This window comes from Colius striatus, chromosome 1, assembly GCF_028858725.1.
Source record: "Colius striatus isolate bColStr4 chromosome 1, bColStr4.1.hap1, whole genome shotgun sequence".
In the NCBI taxonomy this organism is placed as follows: Eukaryota; Metazoa; Chordata; class Aves; order Coliiformes; family Coliidae; genus Colius; species Colius striatus.
The window spans coordinates 23,678,498-23,695,722 of NC_084759.1; positions in this window are offsets into that span (position 1 = coordinate 23,678,498).

Sequence of the window (17,225 nt, forward strand, 5' to 3'; positions counted from 1 at the left end):
CATTTTGCTAGGTTGAAGCTGAAGCTGGGGTACTTCTCTGACTTCTGCTTCTCTAAACGGGCCGTGGGGTTGTTCTCTGCCCATCCTCCCTGCTCGAACTGCCACGCAAACTGCCACGCCACTCCTGGGTGCTGTGTCACTCCCTGTTTGCCGGCCCTGTTCGCCACGCTCCTGGTCACTTGTGCTCCCTGGGGGACAATTAAATCCCCCACGGTTTCTGTGGCTCCGCTTCTTGGCAAGACCATCCCCCTCACAAGAGCTGCCTGGTCCTGGCAGCTCTCCTCACTTTTCCTCCACTCCCTGTGCTCCAGGAACCCCTCGATTACCTCAATCGGCCACACAGCCATGAATATATGAGCCTTGCCTCTGCTTTGTTTACCGTTGATAAAAATGAAATGAGAACATGGTACAAATAAGACATGCAACTTGTAAACCTGTTTCATTCTGAGGAGGCAACACTAAATCTAGAGCTGATTTCTCCTGGGATAAAAACGTAATTAATACTTTAGGAACTCTTCTCCTTTATGCTTAAGTCAGGCATACAACCAGGAGTATAAGAACATATAGGTCTCTATAGAGAAAAAAAAATACGGTGGAGAGCTTCAGACCAGTCTTGGTCTTCAAGTACTCAGCTGGGTAAAATCAATTATTAGAAAAAAGCTGATTATATTAACACAAAGATTTAGGTCAAGTTCATGACTATCTCCAAAATAGTCTGCAAAACTCAGGATGATGGTGGATGTGCCAAATAGGAGAGGAGCTCTACTGGATCTTATACTCATGAGCAAACAGGGTCTGGTTGAAGTGGTGAAGGTTGAGGGCAGCCTTGGCTGCAGCAGCCCCGAGATGGTGGAGTTCAGGTTCTTGTGTGGTAAGAAGAGAATACCAAGCAGGATCACAACCCTGGACTTTGGCCTTTTCAAGCAATTGCTAGGGAACATCCTGTGGGACAGGGTACTAGAAGGTAAAAGGACCCAAGATTGTTGGTGTCTATTTAAAGATCACTTTTTCCAGGTTCAGGATCAGAGCATCCCGGCAGGTAAGAAATCAAGCAAGGGAGTCAGGAGACCCTCATGGTTAAACAGGGAGCTGTTGGGCAAACTCAGGTGGAAGAAGAGAGTCTATAGATGAAGGAAGGAAGGGATGGTCACTTGGGATGAATAGGAGACTACAGTCAGAGGATTTAGGGAGGTAACTAGGAAAGCTAAAGCCTCTTTCGAGGTGTGCCTTGAAATGGAGGTCAAGGACAACAAAAAGTTTGCCTATAATACTAAACTTTGGGGAATGACTGACACACCAGAAGGCTGTTGCTGCCATTCAACGAGACCTGGACAGGCTGGAGGGTTAGGCAGGGAGAAATCTAATGGAATTCAACAAGGGCAAGTGTAGAGTGTTGCATCTGGGAAAGAATAATCGATTGTACCAGTACAGGTTGGTGAATGAACTCTTACAGAGTAGTATAGGGGAAAGGGTCCTGGGGGTCCTGGTGGACCAGCAGAATGAGCATGAGCCAGCAATGCGCCCTTGTGTCCAAGAAGGCCAATGGCATCCTAGGGTTTATTAGATGGGATGTGGTGAGTAGGTCGAGAGAGGTTCTCCTCTCCCTCTACTCTGCCCTTGTGAGTCCACATCAGGAATATTGTATCTGATTCTGGGCCCCTCAGTTCAAAGACAGGGAGCTGCTGGAGGGAGTTCAGCACAGGGACACAAAGATGATGAAAGGAGTGGAGCATTTCCCTTATGATGAAAGGCTGAGGGAGCTGGGGCTCTTCAGCTTGGAGAAGAGGATACTGAAGGATGATCTCATTAATGTTTACAAATATGTAAACAATGGGCATCAGCAGTATGGAGCCAGGCTGTTCTCAATGATGTTCAATGGTAGGACAAGGGGCAATGGGTACAAGGTAGAACATAAGAGGTTCCAAAGAAACATAAGGAAAAATTCTTCACTCACTGTGAGAGTGACAGAGCACTAGAACAGGCTGCCCAGATGGATTGTGGAGTCTCCTTCTCTGGGGATATTCAAAACCCACCTGGACGAGTTCCTGTGTGACCTACTTTAGGTGGCCCTGCTCTGGCAGAGTGGTTGGACTAGATGATCTTTTGAGGTCCTTTCCAAGCCTTAAGATTCTATGAGTCTGTGGTGTGAGCAGACAGCTTGGAGAAATTTGGAATGATGTTTAATAAAACCAACTAGTCAATTTAAAAACACAGAAAAAGAATGTGTTGAAAAGCACTAACAATTTGAGCACGGTAGATCTACTCATTGTTACCTACTCATGTTACCTTTCCCATTTATTTCTCTTCTGTCACCAGGTCCTGTATTGCTAGCTCTGAACTTACATTCTTTGTGAATGCTGCTACCAGAGGCTTTTGCTGCTGAGGCAGCTGTGTGCTCATTTTGTCACAAACGCTGTTGACTGATCCTGTTAAGTTTGTGTATCTTATACAAGTGAAAGAGTTGTTTAAACTAGATGTTCCCATCTGGGAAGTTCAAAGGCTTTATAAGATTTATAATGTGACTGGCTTTATCTTTAATCTAATTCGTAGCTTTTCTGCCTATCAAGTCTTATATGTTCTGTGCTTTAATTCTAGCTCTCGCTGAAGCACCACACAGCCAGGCACACACTCCTTCCCCTTGCCCAGGATGGGACGGGCAGGAGAACTGAAAAAAAAGATTAAAACTCATGGGCTGGGACAAGAACAGTTTAATTAAAATAAAATATACTGCTATGACTACTGCTAATAACAATGAAAAGGAAAATTATGAAGAGACGGAAATAAATCCCAAGACAGATAAGTGATGAAAAATGTAATACCTCACCACCTTCTGACCAACGTCCAGTCTGTACCCAAGCACCAATTTTTCCCTCGTGGGTACTTCCCTCCGATTTATATACTGGGCATGACATTCTATGAGATGGAATAATCCTTGGGCCAATTCAAGTCAGCTGTCTTGGCCAGGCTCCCCAGCTTCTTGTTCACCTCTTTGCTGTTACAGCATGGGAAACTGGAAAAACCTTAACTTAGAATGAGTACTATTTAACAATAGATAAAACATGCATGTGTAATCAACAATTTTTTTCATGCTATATCCAAAACATAGCACTGTACCAGCTATTAGGAGGAAAATTAACTCTCTCAGACAAAACCAGGACAATTTGTTGTAAAAGACAAACACAGAAGCAACATAAACCTTTTGTAAGCAATAAATATGGACTTAAAATAGCTACAATTTGTTTTGATTTACACATTTTTTAAGGAAAGAAAAGAGTTTTTCTTCTCTTGGTGACAGTTTTTAAATAACCCTTCTAAAAATTCAGTTTTAAGTATAAACTTCTCCAGGAAGCTCCACTGCTCTCTCTTCTGCTGGGAGGAAGCCTATTTCAAAACTAAGTAAACAGATAAACATAAAATTCTTTGAAAGCAAAGATTTGGAGCCCAGTTCAGTTCCACTATCAAAGCAAAGACATCAGTGTCTCAACTGATGATGCAAAGGACCCCTGAGTTTACCATATAGATAATACTACAGCCAAAGCTGCTGTCAGGAACCCATCTGAAAAGAATAAGTGCAGAACTATGAGAAAATATGAAAGTAAATATGGATATAAAAATGCATTTTGATTACCAGCAGAATGTAAGAATTTCAGAAGTGATGGAAATACTAATTACAACTAAGAGATATTGGTTATGTTGAAGTGGGGAACATAGCCAAGGCCAGAGCTGTAATGCATGCACTTCAAGGGACTAAAGGGTGGGTTTCAGGAGGTTGGGACATCCTTTTTTTCTATAGTAGCTAGCAACAGGACAAGAGGTAGTGGGATGAAGTTGGAACACAAAAAGTTCCATTTAAATATAAGAAAAAACTATTTTACTGTGAGGGAGCCCCGGCACAGTCTGCCCAGAGGGGTTGTGGAGTCTCCTTCCTTGGAGGTCTGCAAGACCCACCTGGACGTGTTCCTGTGTGACCTGATCTAGGTCGGCCTGCTTCTGCAGGGGGATTGGACTTGATGATCTCTAAAGATCCCTTCCAACCCTACCATTCTATGATTCACAACCTCCATCCCTGATACCCATCATCACCACTCTCTGGCATCCATCCATCCATCCTTCCATCCATTCATTCCTATGTGTCAGTCCTTTCCCTCATGGACTTCACTGGCCACTCCATGGAAGGATGAGGTGAGGAAGGGAAAAATAATGAAAGCTTATGTCCCTTCACAGTGCCGTTTTGCTCTTTCCATTGCTCCTTGCTAAGACTTTGGTTAAATTGTTCTGCTAGGAATGGCCTGAATCCCTCTGCATTTTTCCAAAATTTGTCTCTCTGTAGCAATACTACTCTTGTAACTAACAGAAACTATAAATGTGTGATGCCTGTTAGCTCCATGTCCCACTGCAACAGATGTTTTAGGGCCTCACTATGAACTAACTCATGATCCACTGCCAACCAGATGGCAACAGTGCAAAGGCAGACAAGAGTCATAGAGAGCACTGTGTCAGACCTCACCTGTTCATGCCAAAGGTAAGAGTACTCCTGAATGCACGCGTGCATGCACGTTGTTGTGTCTAATACACAAGATATACTGACAGCCTTTTTTCCCCTGGCAGACCTGACGTTTGAAAATAAACCTAGTACAATTGCTTTTGTCACTGTAAACTGTATGTGAATTTGACACAAATCATGCTCTAAAATATCAGTTCAGAGCTTATAAAGTGTTTTTGACAAATAGAGAGAGCAAGAATTTGAGACGTACATGCAGAGACGTGATATGCCTGTCACAGGAGCTGGAGGTAGTTAAAGATGGGAAGTTGCTATGTCCCTTTACAAACAATGTAGGAATTGCCCACAGCATCTGTGAACAATTTTCATTCTTTTTAAAAAGAGCTTATAATTACTGAAAGAGAGTAGTGGCAGCAATTTGCAGTTCAGCAGGGAATGTTTAGGTGCTGTAGTGTTTAGTGGGAGCAGATAATGAGGAGATGGAGTAGGAAGTTACCACTGTGATGAATCCCTGTTATTAGGACAAATAAACCAACAAGCTGAAGAGATGCTTATAAGAGAAACAGGGAGGCACAAAGATCTATTCAGCTGCTTATAGGGTGCTACCACAGATTTAACTAAACAGCTCAAGCTGGCTAAAAAAGTGTTAAGTTTCAGCACAGGTTTTAAAGGGTGAGACATTCTCCCACCTGCCATTCGCTTCTGCTGGTAGTACACTGCACCTCTGGCCAGCAGCTCTTTACTGACACAAGTGTCTGCTTGAGTGTGATGAGCTGCAGCAGCTCACCAGGAGGAAAGTTGTAGGTGTCCACCTACACCTTGTGAATGATGTTTGAAACTCTCTGTCTACCTCCAGCTGAAAACTCCATTTTGCTTGCAGGGCTGGTTTTTGCTCCCCTGCTGTCTTCTGACTTCTGTCTTGATTAAAATTCCTCACTGAAGGTGGATAGGAACACAGGGATAAACAACAGAGGAGCCTTAAGTGTTGAGAAAACAAAGCAAGCAAAAGGATTGCAACCATCCACTGCAGGACAGGTTTTTAGTTCTGAGATCTAAAGAAGACACAACTAGATCTCAGAATACTGGCCTGGAGGCTTTGATTGTGCACCAGAAGACAGTGATTTTATCATGAGTTGCCATTGTACTGAAGCATGCCTTTACTACAGCATGGAGCTACCTGAGCTACTGAAGATGTTTGCAATATGTCCACAGTGCATTATTAGCCCAACATTGTGCCTGACACAAACTTTCACTCTTGGGAAGATGGATCAGTCCAGACAAATACCACATCCTGATCCTATTTGCCTCCCAAATGGAAAATCAGGGTGTTGTACTCCACTACCCAGTACTTCTGATTCTGCGATATCACAGGCAAACTGAGCTCAGGTATTCCTGGATGTGACAAAACAGTCATAATTTGGGACAATTTGGAAGTGAAGGACTCAGCTCTCCTACAAAGCCCCATCTTACGGAAGTAACTGCCAAGGACTAACTGCTGCAGCTGTAGGGCAGCTCTTACCTCATTATTCTACTCCAGAAGTTCAGACAGTGTAACATTTGGAAATAATTCTGAACAGCACTTTAGTCTTGCAGCCAGCAAAGGGTTAATTTTAGCTCTATTGAAACCAAGAAGGCTTTAGTGAACTTCAGGGGAGGCCGAATTCATCTTGTGTCATACAAAGGATCTCAGATTAGAAACAGTTTCTGGATCCTTGCAAATATCAGTGTACTTCTTGTCAAGCAGCCATGAGGCAGGCTACACTGTTTTAGCAGCATAACGAACTGACTTGGAGTAGGATTAAACCATGCTTTACCCCATGGTTTTCAGCTCCATAGCCCATTGAGTGTGGGCTCAGAGCCATATGAGGTGTGTGCTGACACTACTCACCTCTCACAAGGTTATGGCATTGTCAAACTGGCATTTCTGGAGACTATTTCACGTGAGCTCTGTGGTTAAAGTTTAATCCTGAGCCAATTTACTACATCCAGCCCCCTGTAATCTCCATCAAACCCTTCTGTCCATTTGCAAAGGCCATGTCAGGCAGACAAGAAGGACTCAAGTTGTCTCCTGGAAAGGCCATGCACAGTTGTCTACAGAGTAGTGGGATTTGTGGGCAGAATTCAAACTGGGCTGAATTCAGACTGCTGCAAAAGTCACTATGGATACACGGTGCTGCTGTTCTGACAGCCTCAGCTTTAAATCTCTCCAGGGAAGAATCTGGTACAATATGGACAAATGAAGCTCAAAAAAGAAAAGATGTGTATATCTTCCAGGCTACTGGACCATAGTGGATTCATCTCAGTCTGTGTTCACATACAGACTCCTTCACTCATTGCTGTGGTTTTCCCCAGCCAGCAATGAAGCACTATGACAGTCTCTTACTTGGTGCCCCTGCACCATCCACTCCCACCCTCCTTAGGATGGTGGACGCCTGTAGTGGTTTTGCTTACCCTGTAGCTGATAGGGTTGGGGCCCGTCAATTTTAAGATGGACCTTGCAGCTGACCCAGGCCTGGCCAATTAGTGACTAAGGTAACACTTCTGTGAATAACGTATTGCTCTTATAAATACCACCTTCTGTTTGATGGAAAGCTCCAGTACTAATGGCATATTAGCTGCCTAATGGTCCTAGACAGGTATTTTTTGATTGCTCTGAAGTACCTTATGTTCATTTATTTTTCATTTCAAGCATCTAAGGATTATTTGGGTACTGTTTTCTCACTTTGTTTGGTTGTACAGCCACAGGAGGAGGATATAACAAACAAAACCTTTGGAGAAGGTCTGATTCCCGGCCTTTTCTGCAGTAGTACAACTATGTGTTTGCGACACTCGCCAAGCCACAGCTGATTCCATATGTAGTACCATACCTTAAGCCTCTTAAAAATCTTATCTTAAAAACCTTATCCTACCTAATCAGTTAATTTTCACTCTGAAATCTGTAATATTCCCCTGGAGCACTTTACTGCACATCATTCACAACCTTTTAGGAATCTGGGATTTCCACCCATGCCTGGAGTATATTCTACAGACAATCACTCAGGTTTAGTTATCTTCTTTGCTTTCCATAGGTGCTACTGAGTGTTAAACATCTCTCTTTGTAAGAATCTCTATTTGGCTTTTTGAGCAAATCTAAAAGACTCATTGTGTAAAACAGTTCAATGCACCTATATGTTGCACTGATACTATAGTTCTCCTGAAAGTAAATACTATGCAGAAAAAAATGCCCTAGGCTCAAGACTTAACTGCTAAGCATAAAATTGTGTCCAGCTACCCCTACCTAGTCTGTGCTGGTAGCAAGGCACCTCAAAAGGGTAAATCAAATTTAACATAAGTGGAACTGCTCTTTGTAGGTACTTCTATCTTTCTATCCGCATTTTGACAAAGGGAAAAAAGTGTCTCATTTAAGCTAGGAAAGAATCTAAAACTTATCCAATACTAATGTCATCAATCCTGGAAGATTGATGATTTGTTTCTTCCTGTGTCCTGGAAGAAACAAATTCCTACTTCTGGAAGTTGACAGTATCATACTATAAGAAGTACATAAAACAAATTCAGAGTTGTCCTAATCTCACAGATAAATAATTGATCATTGGAATATTTTGGCTCTAAGAATATTTAAATACTAAATCCCAGGTTTAAACACACATGTTGAAATAACCCTACTTCCTTCTCTGCACTCCCACCTCACCCAAACTCTATTAGCAATTTGAAGCCTCTGGTTTGGAAAAAGAGAGAGACAAAGAATGAAGGAATCCTGTGAAATGTATTCTGTGGGAAAAAAAATATCAGATGTAGATAGAAATGAGTTTCAATATGTATATACCAGAGCACTAGCATTCAGCTGGCTGAGAAACCTGCCAGTGAAATACCAACATTTTAATAGGATTTAATTTTTTCTTTGGTTCAGCAGATTCCTTATTCATTACTATAAGAAACATTGTAGAGAGTGCAAAGCTCTGGATAAAATACACTAACAGCTTCAGCTGAAAAACCATTCATGAGTATGATACACAGGATGAAGTGAAAGGTCTTTTGCTACAGTAATTATTACCTCTGGCCCTCACTTGCTTGTCTTCCAGGAGATGAATCTGACACATGGTAAGGTTTACAGCAAGAAACTTATTGACTTTGAAGGGCTGGAATGTTGCTATTGAAGAAAAGAAGAAAACAAAAGCAAGCAAAGCAAAGAAAGCTTACTCCATTGACACTAAAGGCAAACACAATTAAAATCACAACACTCCAGCAGCTGTCTGTTTTTTTCAGGATCTGAGTCCTGCATTATACCAATAGCATTTTGCAGGAAATACATTTCAGCATCCTCAAAGGTTAAGCTTTAATACCACAACAGAGAAGGAAATTGTAAAGGCTTTGAGCTAAAGTGGGAGAATGGAATTTTAAAGGGAAAAATTTTGTCTGTGATTACAAACAAGAGAGCAAGCTTTAAAAGGCAGAAACTTAATTTTCTTTGCAATTTCTATACTACCTGTTCAATGCACAAAGATTTACCTTTAGCCAGCACATAAAGGGAGATTAAAGGGATGATACATATTAATGAAGAGATTTTACCTTAATATCCATTTCCAAGTGCTCAAGTACAAATTGTGGTAAGCCACAGTGCAATTAAGAGATATCATTATGAGAGAGGCAGTTACAATGATGTGAGGTACAGATCTCGGAGGTATCTTTCTGTGTGGTCTGGAGGAAAGTCTGGGCTCTGAAAGAAGGTGGTGCACAGTCACCTAACCACAAAAATAAACTCTTTTGGTAAAAACAAAAGCGTCAATCACAGATGTTTTTGCAGATGCCTCCAATAATGCCAGAGTTGCAATTTTATCAGGAGCAGAAAATTAGCTGTGGTATAGATGCAAAAATTAGGTATTTGTGCTCCAGTAGCATACAATAAAAGTAAATCTCTTTCTTCCTAACTTTCATGATGTTCATAAACTGGTGATTTAGAGTTTCTATTTAAAGACACGTAGCAGATCCAGTAAAGGCATGAGCATAACCTGAGGGACTTTGTCTTCCTTTCCTCCCTAATTGGGTTTTGTTTTGTTTTCTTTCCCCAACGCAAAATTAGATTGTTAAGTCTTCAAAGCAGGGACCCTGAACTCAATTATCCTCTCATTTTCTTCAGTCAAAGTCACTGAGTTTCACTAACAGTAAACTTGCAAAAGGGGATGAAGAATCAAACTTGTCTTACTGTATGTCACCAAAGAAAGCCAAACTATATAGGTGTGGGATGTAGTCACCTGAGAAAGTTCACTGTATGCTACATGCTTTACTCCACCTTCCCCATTGTAATTTATTTCATTGCCATAAGACTACAAAATACTGCTTCTTGTGATTCTTGAATGAGAGAAATGCTTCCCTGCCTCTGCTAAGGCAGCTTCCATTTCTTAAGCTGCAGCTACAGTATGACATGGTTTTACTATGGTCAGTTACAATTTTGGCAAGGATATTTCTCATTTTGACATGTTGGCCTTCTCCTGATCCTACAACTGTAAAAAAACTTAGATCTTCAAGTTAAAAACTCTTTTTAAAAAAAAAACCAAACAAACAACCCATGTTTAAAATCCTCCTCCCAGTAGAACCAGGCTGACACGTGTACCAAACAGGACTGAGCCTACATGGCTGTAAATCCCAAATGGAGGGAAGACCTTCCCAGAGGTGCACCAAGAGGCACCTGACTCACTGTGTCAAGAAGGGCTTAGCCTGCAGCTTCCTTTCTGTATTTGTCTTCCTTGCTTATAGCTGCTCCCATGTCTAAGTCTAATGCTAATGCTTATGTCCTTTTCTCTTTAACACTTACTATTCCCCACGCAAATGCGAAGGACTTCACACCTTGCTATCATTTCTGCATGTAGCTATGGTAGTTACTGGGATTTGGAAAGTCTTCTCAATTCCCAAGGATGGTGCTACAAAGTCGGAAGAGTATCGAGCTTTGATGAAGATAAAAGACATGGGATTATAAGGACAGCAGAAACCTCTGTCTAAGCTGTTTTCAGGTCAATTTAACAACATATATATGAGACATAATGGAATGGAAAGAGAAGGAAGTATCTATGGTCCTCTGAAAATCTGAGGAAAACCAATCTTCTCACAAAGTCAAAGGACTTTGAGAGGAAAGGAACAATTATTTAGTTTGCTTTACCTTTTCTCCTTGTAAAATTTCCTTTAATCATGTGTACTTGTATAAAGGTATGTAGATACTGATATAGATTCAAATTCCCGACTGACACCCAAATACCACTTATCATTCTGATCTGCTCATAAATGGCACAGGTTACCTTTATAATTACCTTTATAGTTACTTTACAATTTATTAGCCATTTTATACATGGAACCTAATGTAATAAGTGATATAAGGCTTTATAATGAGATAATTTGTTTCAAAGGTGCTGCAGTATTTTAAATTATTTTAAGTTGCTTTCCCACAAGTCGTTTTAAAAGGAGAGCTCTTTCTGTCTAACAATAATAACCAGGTACAAGCATTGTCAGCCTGAAATATGGTGACTCAAAAACAATTACAATAAAAGTTTGCCTCTACCTGACAGTCTTCCTGCCATGTTTATGTATTTTATTCTTGCAATAAAATTTGAAGAGGAGAGGAGAAATGATTGATTTTCTCTAGAGGTTCCACCTGTTTACACTGATTTTTGAAAGGTGTTTTCAGACATGGGAAATAATGAAACCAAAAAATGATCTTAATAACATGAAGAAAATAAGCAGAATATAATATTTTGAGTTTCCTTCAGTTATAGCAAATCACAATGACAAAACTGAAACATTTTCAAGAGGTACCATTTTGGCTTGTTTTCTTTTATTATTCTGGAAATGTCCCTTTAACATTCTAATCTAAAACTGAGTTAAGCACATTTTTTCAAATCTTGGAAGAATAAGATGAATTTTAAGGAAATAGTTAATGTCAAACACACTTATTCTGCCTTTCTCTTTAAAAATGTAGTAGGACTGACAGGTTGCTTTGGTTTTCACTTCAGCTTTTTTGAGTTTTGGGTAAAAACTAGATCTGTAACATTGCTGCACTCTAGATTTTTTTTTCTTGCTATTTCTCTGTATTTTGAAAGAACAGAGAAAATACCACTTTATTCCAAGTGTATGAATCACACCTGTATGATACTCCTTGACTGGTGGCACAGGGAACACTTTGTTTTGCCTGAATTCCTCTACTGTAATCTTCTACCAGAAGGACAAGAGACCATTGGTTAGAGCGTGCTGAGGTTTGGTGAGTTGACGATTCCACTTAGATAGATGATATCAATGAATTTATTTCCACAAAAGCAGGTCTTTGTCACATGTAACAGTTCCTTGGGAGAACAAATGCCATAACCAAGAACATTCTCTTTCCTCTTCCTTTCTCTAAGCTTTTGTTACAGAGCAGAACATAATATATGGTATGGAATACCTATTTGGTCAGGCATCATATGGACTCCTGCAAAGCAAATTAACTCTGTGCCAGCGACACTCAGTGTTTCAGCTTCTAGAGTTGCTTCTTTTGCTGTCACTGTTTGAACTTAGGGAAGTCACTTCTCAGTGACGCAGCTTACTTGGGCTTAACATAGGAGGAAAAATTCTCCTTCAAGACATCAAGAATCGCTATTCAGAAAGTACTTTCAGAGCCATGGATAAAAGGAGTGATAGAAGTGTATAATACCATAGTATTATTTTTAACCTTTGAGTTTCAACTCTGTTCTCTCTAGATACGTTCAGGGATTTGGCTTAGCTTTATGTACATTGAATTTTATGGTTTTATGAAATTTAGCCCTGTTTCACTAGTCCTTTCATTTTACATTTTCTATGTACATCAAGCTTGGTAAAGCCATGTGCCCAGTAGACTTTGAAGACTTTAGGGAAGACTTTAAATATTTTCTTCATGTCAATGTTTAGGACTGATGTTCGATTTGTTGATGTTAACACATCAACACAAAGCCCTGACTACACTTCTTCTAGGTATGAGTTTGTATTAAAAATAACAGCTACAAAAATAAACTTTGGAGTAATAGTGACCAATAAAAGCAAAAAAAAAAAACCCCAACAGAGAGATCAGATGATGAATAGTGCTTGTATAAAGTTACAAACAGAGGTTCCAGAGATAAAGAGAGGAATTATATAGTAACTCATTAGATATTGCATACTATGTGGACAGTAAGGATGACAATGGCTTCATGTACTATAAATGAAGCCAAAGAAAAATTAAGAAAATGAAGCAAATTCAAAAGGATGAGGAAAGTAACAGAAACAATGCTGGATTCTAGTGGGATACACTCATCAAAGACAAGAAAGTTGAATATAGATCCCAATTGGATTCTTCTTATTCATATGCATATTAAAACATTACCAGGAAATACTTCTAGGAGTAAAACAAGGCTGGAGCTGAAGTTAGAGTGGCCTCATCTTGGACACAACCTGGTATCTAACAGTCAGATGCTGAGCTCCAATCCAGGATCCACTTGGTCTCTTCATCATCATCAGTGTAGGGTCTGGTCTGTTACTGCACTGTTGAAATCTCCAGGTGGAGGTGAGTGACCATACTCCTGCTTTTCTCAGACCCAGATTTCATAATTCTAAAATTTAATTCATGGGAGGTAAATATAAAATGCTCACAGTGTTTCATGAGTGAGGACTGGACTGCAGGCAATGTGTGCCTCACAGCCGACTGAGGTCCCTTGCTCTGCGGCAGGGTTGGCCCTGGCTTCCTGTCCTGCTGAACTTATGGCTTTGGCATTGGTGGACACCTCACAACTCCATCCTGACAGTGGGGCTGTGGGCATCTCACAACTTCATAGTGACAGTTGTACTGCAATGCAGCAATGTAGTACTGTGGCTGACCCTGCAAGGGCTCTGGACAGCACAAGACACAAGGAGGACATTCCTTTGTGAGATTGGCTTTATGTAAATCTGAAGCATTGCCCTGGAAGTCACTGGCTATCTTATCTTTACACTTTCTGAACTAATCTGATTTAGTCCTCACCCCTCTCTGCAGGTACTTTCTATCAAAATGACATAGCAGTAACAGTCAATAGCATACACATAAAAGTCACAATAAAACCAGAAAAAATATAATAGGAGATTACGCAGGAGGTTTTTTGTGTTATTTACAGTTTAAAGACAAAATGTAGAGTCTTCACACTAGCTACTAATCAACTGACATCAAATATAGATTCAACTTTTCACCTGTTTCTCTTCAGTGTGGTCTATCAATGACTCAGGCTGCATATGAAGGGCAGTTTCATAAAAACACATTTTTGATCATTTCTAGTCCTGATTCTTTATAAAGGGAAAAAGTTTCAGTACATTGCTATTGCCTACAAATTTCATGGATGATGGATGAACATAAGGCTGTAATACAATTGTGGGTTTTTTTCCTGATATTATAAAGAGCAAAAGTAATTCTGATTTACATTCTCAGCGTTCACTGAGGACTACATATTGTTATTTATAAAGTAGGCAAGAGATTTTGCAGACACCTAGTCATTAAGTTATTTAAAGCCTGTCATGCTGGAAAAGAAGACTTAATCCATAGAATGTAGAAGGGAAGGGATTACAGTGTGGGAGATCTCAAAAGGAAGAGATTACTGAAGAAAAAAATTAGCACAGTGTGTTTGCTTCCTGAGGAACAATCACTTGCAGGTAAGTAACAAACAGCATGCAGAGTTTGCAAGTCATTGCACCAAGATATTTATAAAAGAATATACTTTCCACATAATAATACATGGGAATTAATTAACAAAGTAATGAGGATCTCTTATATCTACTTATGCTTGCTCTGGCAGATATCTATTTCACGTTATGTTCAGATGAACAAGAAAGTACAGTCATAATTGCAGTAGAAAAAGCGTTCGAAAGATGTGAAATCAATAGCTGTCCTCAAATTGGTACCAGAAGAGAAATATTTTGCAGAGCGATTAAACTTACAGTTCACTGGGTGTCACACACTGTCATAGCACTTGATCTTACAAGAAGCTGAACATTTCCCCTCTGCACCAGCAGACCACTCATGCGTGGATGACAGATAAAGTCCCATGGACAGCACTGGCACTACTCCTGTGCTTATACATAAACACTTTTGAAACAGGATACGCAGCAGGGTACTAGAATAAGGCTTTAATAAAGATTGATTAACAGTCTAGAAACGAATTCTGCAGTCCTCAAGGTCAAAAATGTTCTGCTTATTCACAGTCTGTGACTCATGCTGCTTAGGGCACCTGGGTTGCATGTTTAAATTATGGTTATCTCACAGTCTCTACAGAGGCTATCTATTGAAGCAGATGTATTAATTCTACAGATCAGATTCTGAGCACTTGATAATAGCATAATCCTTTTCCTTTACTTACTAGGCATCCACTGCACTTCAAGCTTTTATGTTGATGATGTTTATCACTGACAAAGGAGCAGTTTTGCTGCCATCATCAGATGTAGCAGCATACATGTGTTTTGGGTGAGTAGAGGACAAAAGAAACTTGAGATGCTCAGGCATGGGGCTTAAATCTCTTATCGCTAGCTTAGATCTCAGAGACTCCCACTGAGTTGGTTGTTTCACATGCAGTGAAGGCAGGTATAAGTCAGAAATATTGTGACAGGGATGGTAAATTTACTGTCAATCATTGTGTCTGTTGCTTGTTGGAAAGTAGGGATTCAGGGATGTGGCAGATTACTCCCACTGACATGGGGCAGCCCCTCTACCCTCTTCTAGATAGAGTGTTAAGGCTCTTTTGCACCTTCCCACCCCCATAAGGGAAGTGTAGGTGTCCCAGCTTCTCTTTCAGGTGGCTGAAAATGGATGGAGACATCAAAGTGTTGCCTCTGCTATGGAGCATCCTCACTGCACCACTAAGGGAAGGTAATTTTATTAATGCCTATCCACTGACTTCATGAAAACTAAAGCTTGTTCAGCTAAATTAATATCTCTTTATAATAGGGAAGGCTGGTCAATAAAGTTAACAGCATTGATCTAACATCAGCAGAGAAGGGAAAATTTTACTTGATGTTATACATTTTGATTAAGAAATCAGAACAAATGAAAATTTTCACATAGTAAATTGATTAAAAACTACTGAGATGGTAGATCTAGAAAGACAAATGTAACTCAATAATTTTTGAGTGTTTGTGTGCTTCTCAGGATTCCTTCAGGGAGCTGGGTTTCACTCTGAGATATGTAACACTACTCTCAGTGACCTGGGAGGAAACATAAAATCACTGCAGATAAGATTTGTAGATCACAGTGTTAAGGACGGTGAAGAGTGAACAGACACTGTTACCAATAGAGAATGGTGTTAGGGAGTTCTCAGACAGGCAAAATATGAAGCAAGAGGAGCAAGTATACACTCATATGCAAGAATACAAAATGAAGATCATTCATATACGAGGGGGAAATGTAACCTAGACAGCAGTTTGAAAAGAGTTTGGGGATTGCAGTGGATAATCTGAGTATAAAAACCTAGGCTGCCTAAACACTGCCTAGAGGGTTAAAACAATCCCACGATACATAAACAAAGGAAATTTCTAATGTGAGAATAGAAAATTATGCTGTCATATGTGGTAACAATAGGCTTTCTCCTCTTAGGTATCCAGAAGATTGTAGAAAAATAAGAGTTCAGGTGAGAGTCATGACAAAGATTAAGAGGTTGGAAAGCTCTGCTTTATAACTCATTGTATTTTGCTTATCAAAGAGAAGGTTCAAGGATGGATAAATCAGTTTATAAGAATCTGTATGGGGATGAAAACAAGAATGAAAGACTCTGACTTACAGATGGGATCCAAATTTTTAACTGTTGAAGGCAGTGCAGAATTCCAAATAGCTGCAAGTGTTTAAACTTACACTGCCTTTTTTTTTCACTAAAAGAGACATTTTTGTGTTTTTCACTCAAATACACAATACAAGAAAATGTAATTTTTCTCAAGAAGCATGAAAAGTCAGAACATGAGACACCTCAGGACACTTCAGGGTTTGTCAGGAATGTAGGTGTCATTATACAGGTGACTTGTTTGTGTGATGTTCCATTATATTCTGTAAATACAAATTTAAGTGGAACCTTAAGTAGGAAATTTTGATGGGTAAAATTTAAAGTATGACGGGTTAAATTTATTGTCCAATGACTTTACCTTTTATTTAAATCCTTGGCAAACTTGAAACTGTTTACTGCTAATACTCTTCTCCCAGGACAAGAAAATAAAGATTTGCCCTGGTCTCTAGTCATCTGTTGGGTAGGACAGGAGACAGCTACTGACATTCTTAGCTTTAAATGATGAAGTCTTTGAATGTAATGCATGGTCAAGAGCTTTACTGAATATGAATTGCAGAATGAAGACTTTAGCTACAGTAAAAAAAAAACAAAACAAACTTTATAAGCTAAACTATGAATTGAGATACATGGACAATTCTCCTAGATGGGGGAAAGAATTCTCACCAACTTTTTCATGTTAGATAACAGTTTATTCAAACCACTGACTAGTTCCAGCGAGTATCAAAATTCGGTTCAAATGGTCTAATCTGTATTGCAAATCAGGATTTTCAAGGAAACATTTTGTAAGACCCAAAATCTCAAGTTTTACAGGAAATTTAGAAGACAAGAAGATAATAAATATCTGTTGGAAAGCATCTTAGATCTACAGTTGTCATTCCTTAGTTGCATGAGGAATACAGAAAGCTTTTACATTTTTAACAAATTCTTACTGTTGCAAAATCTCTTCCAAGCAAAAAGCCTCG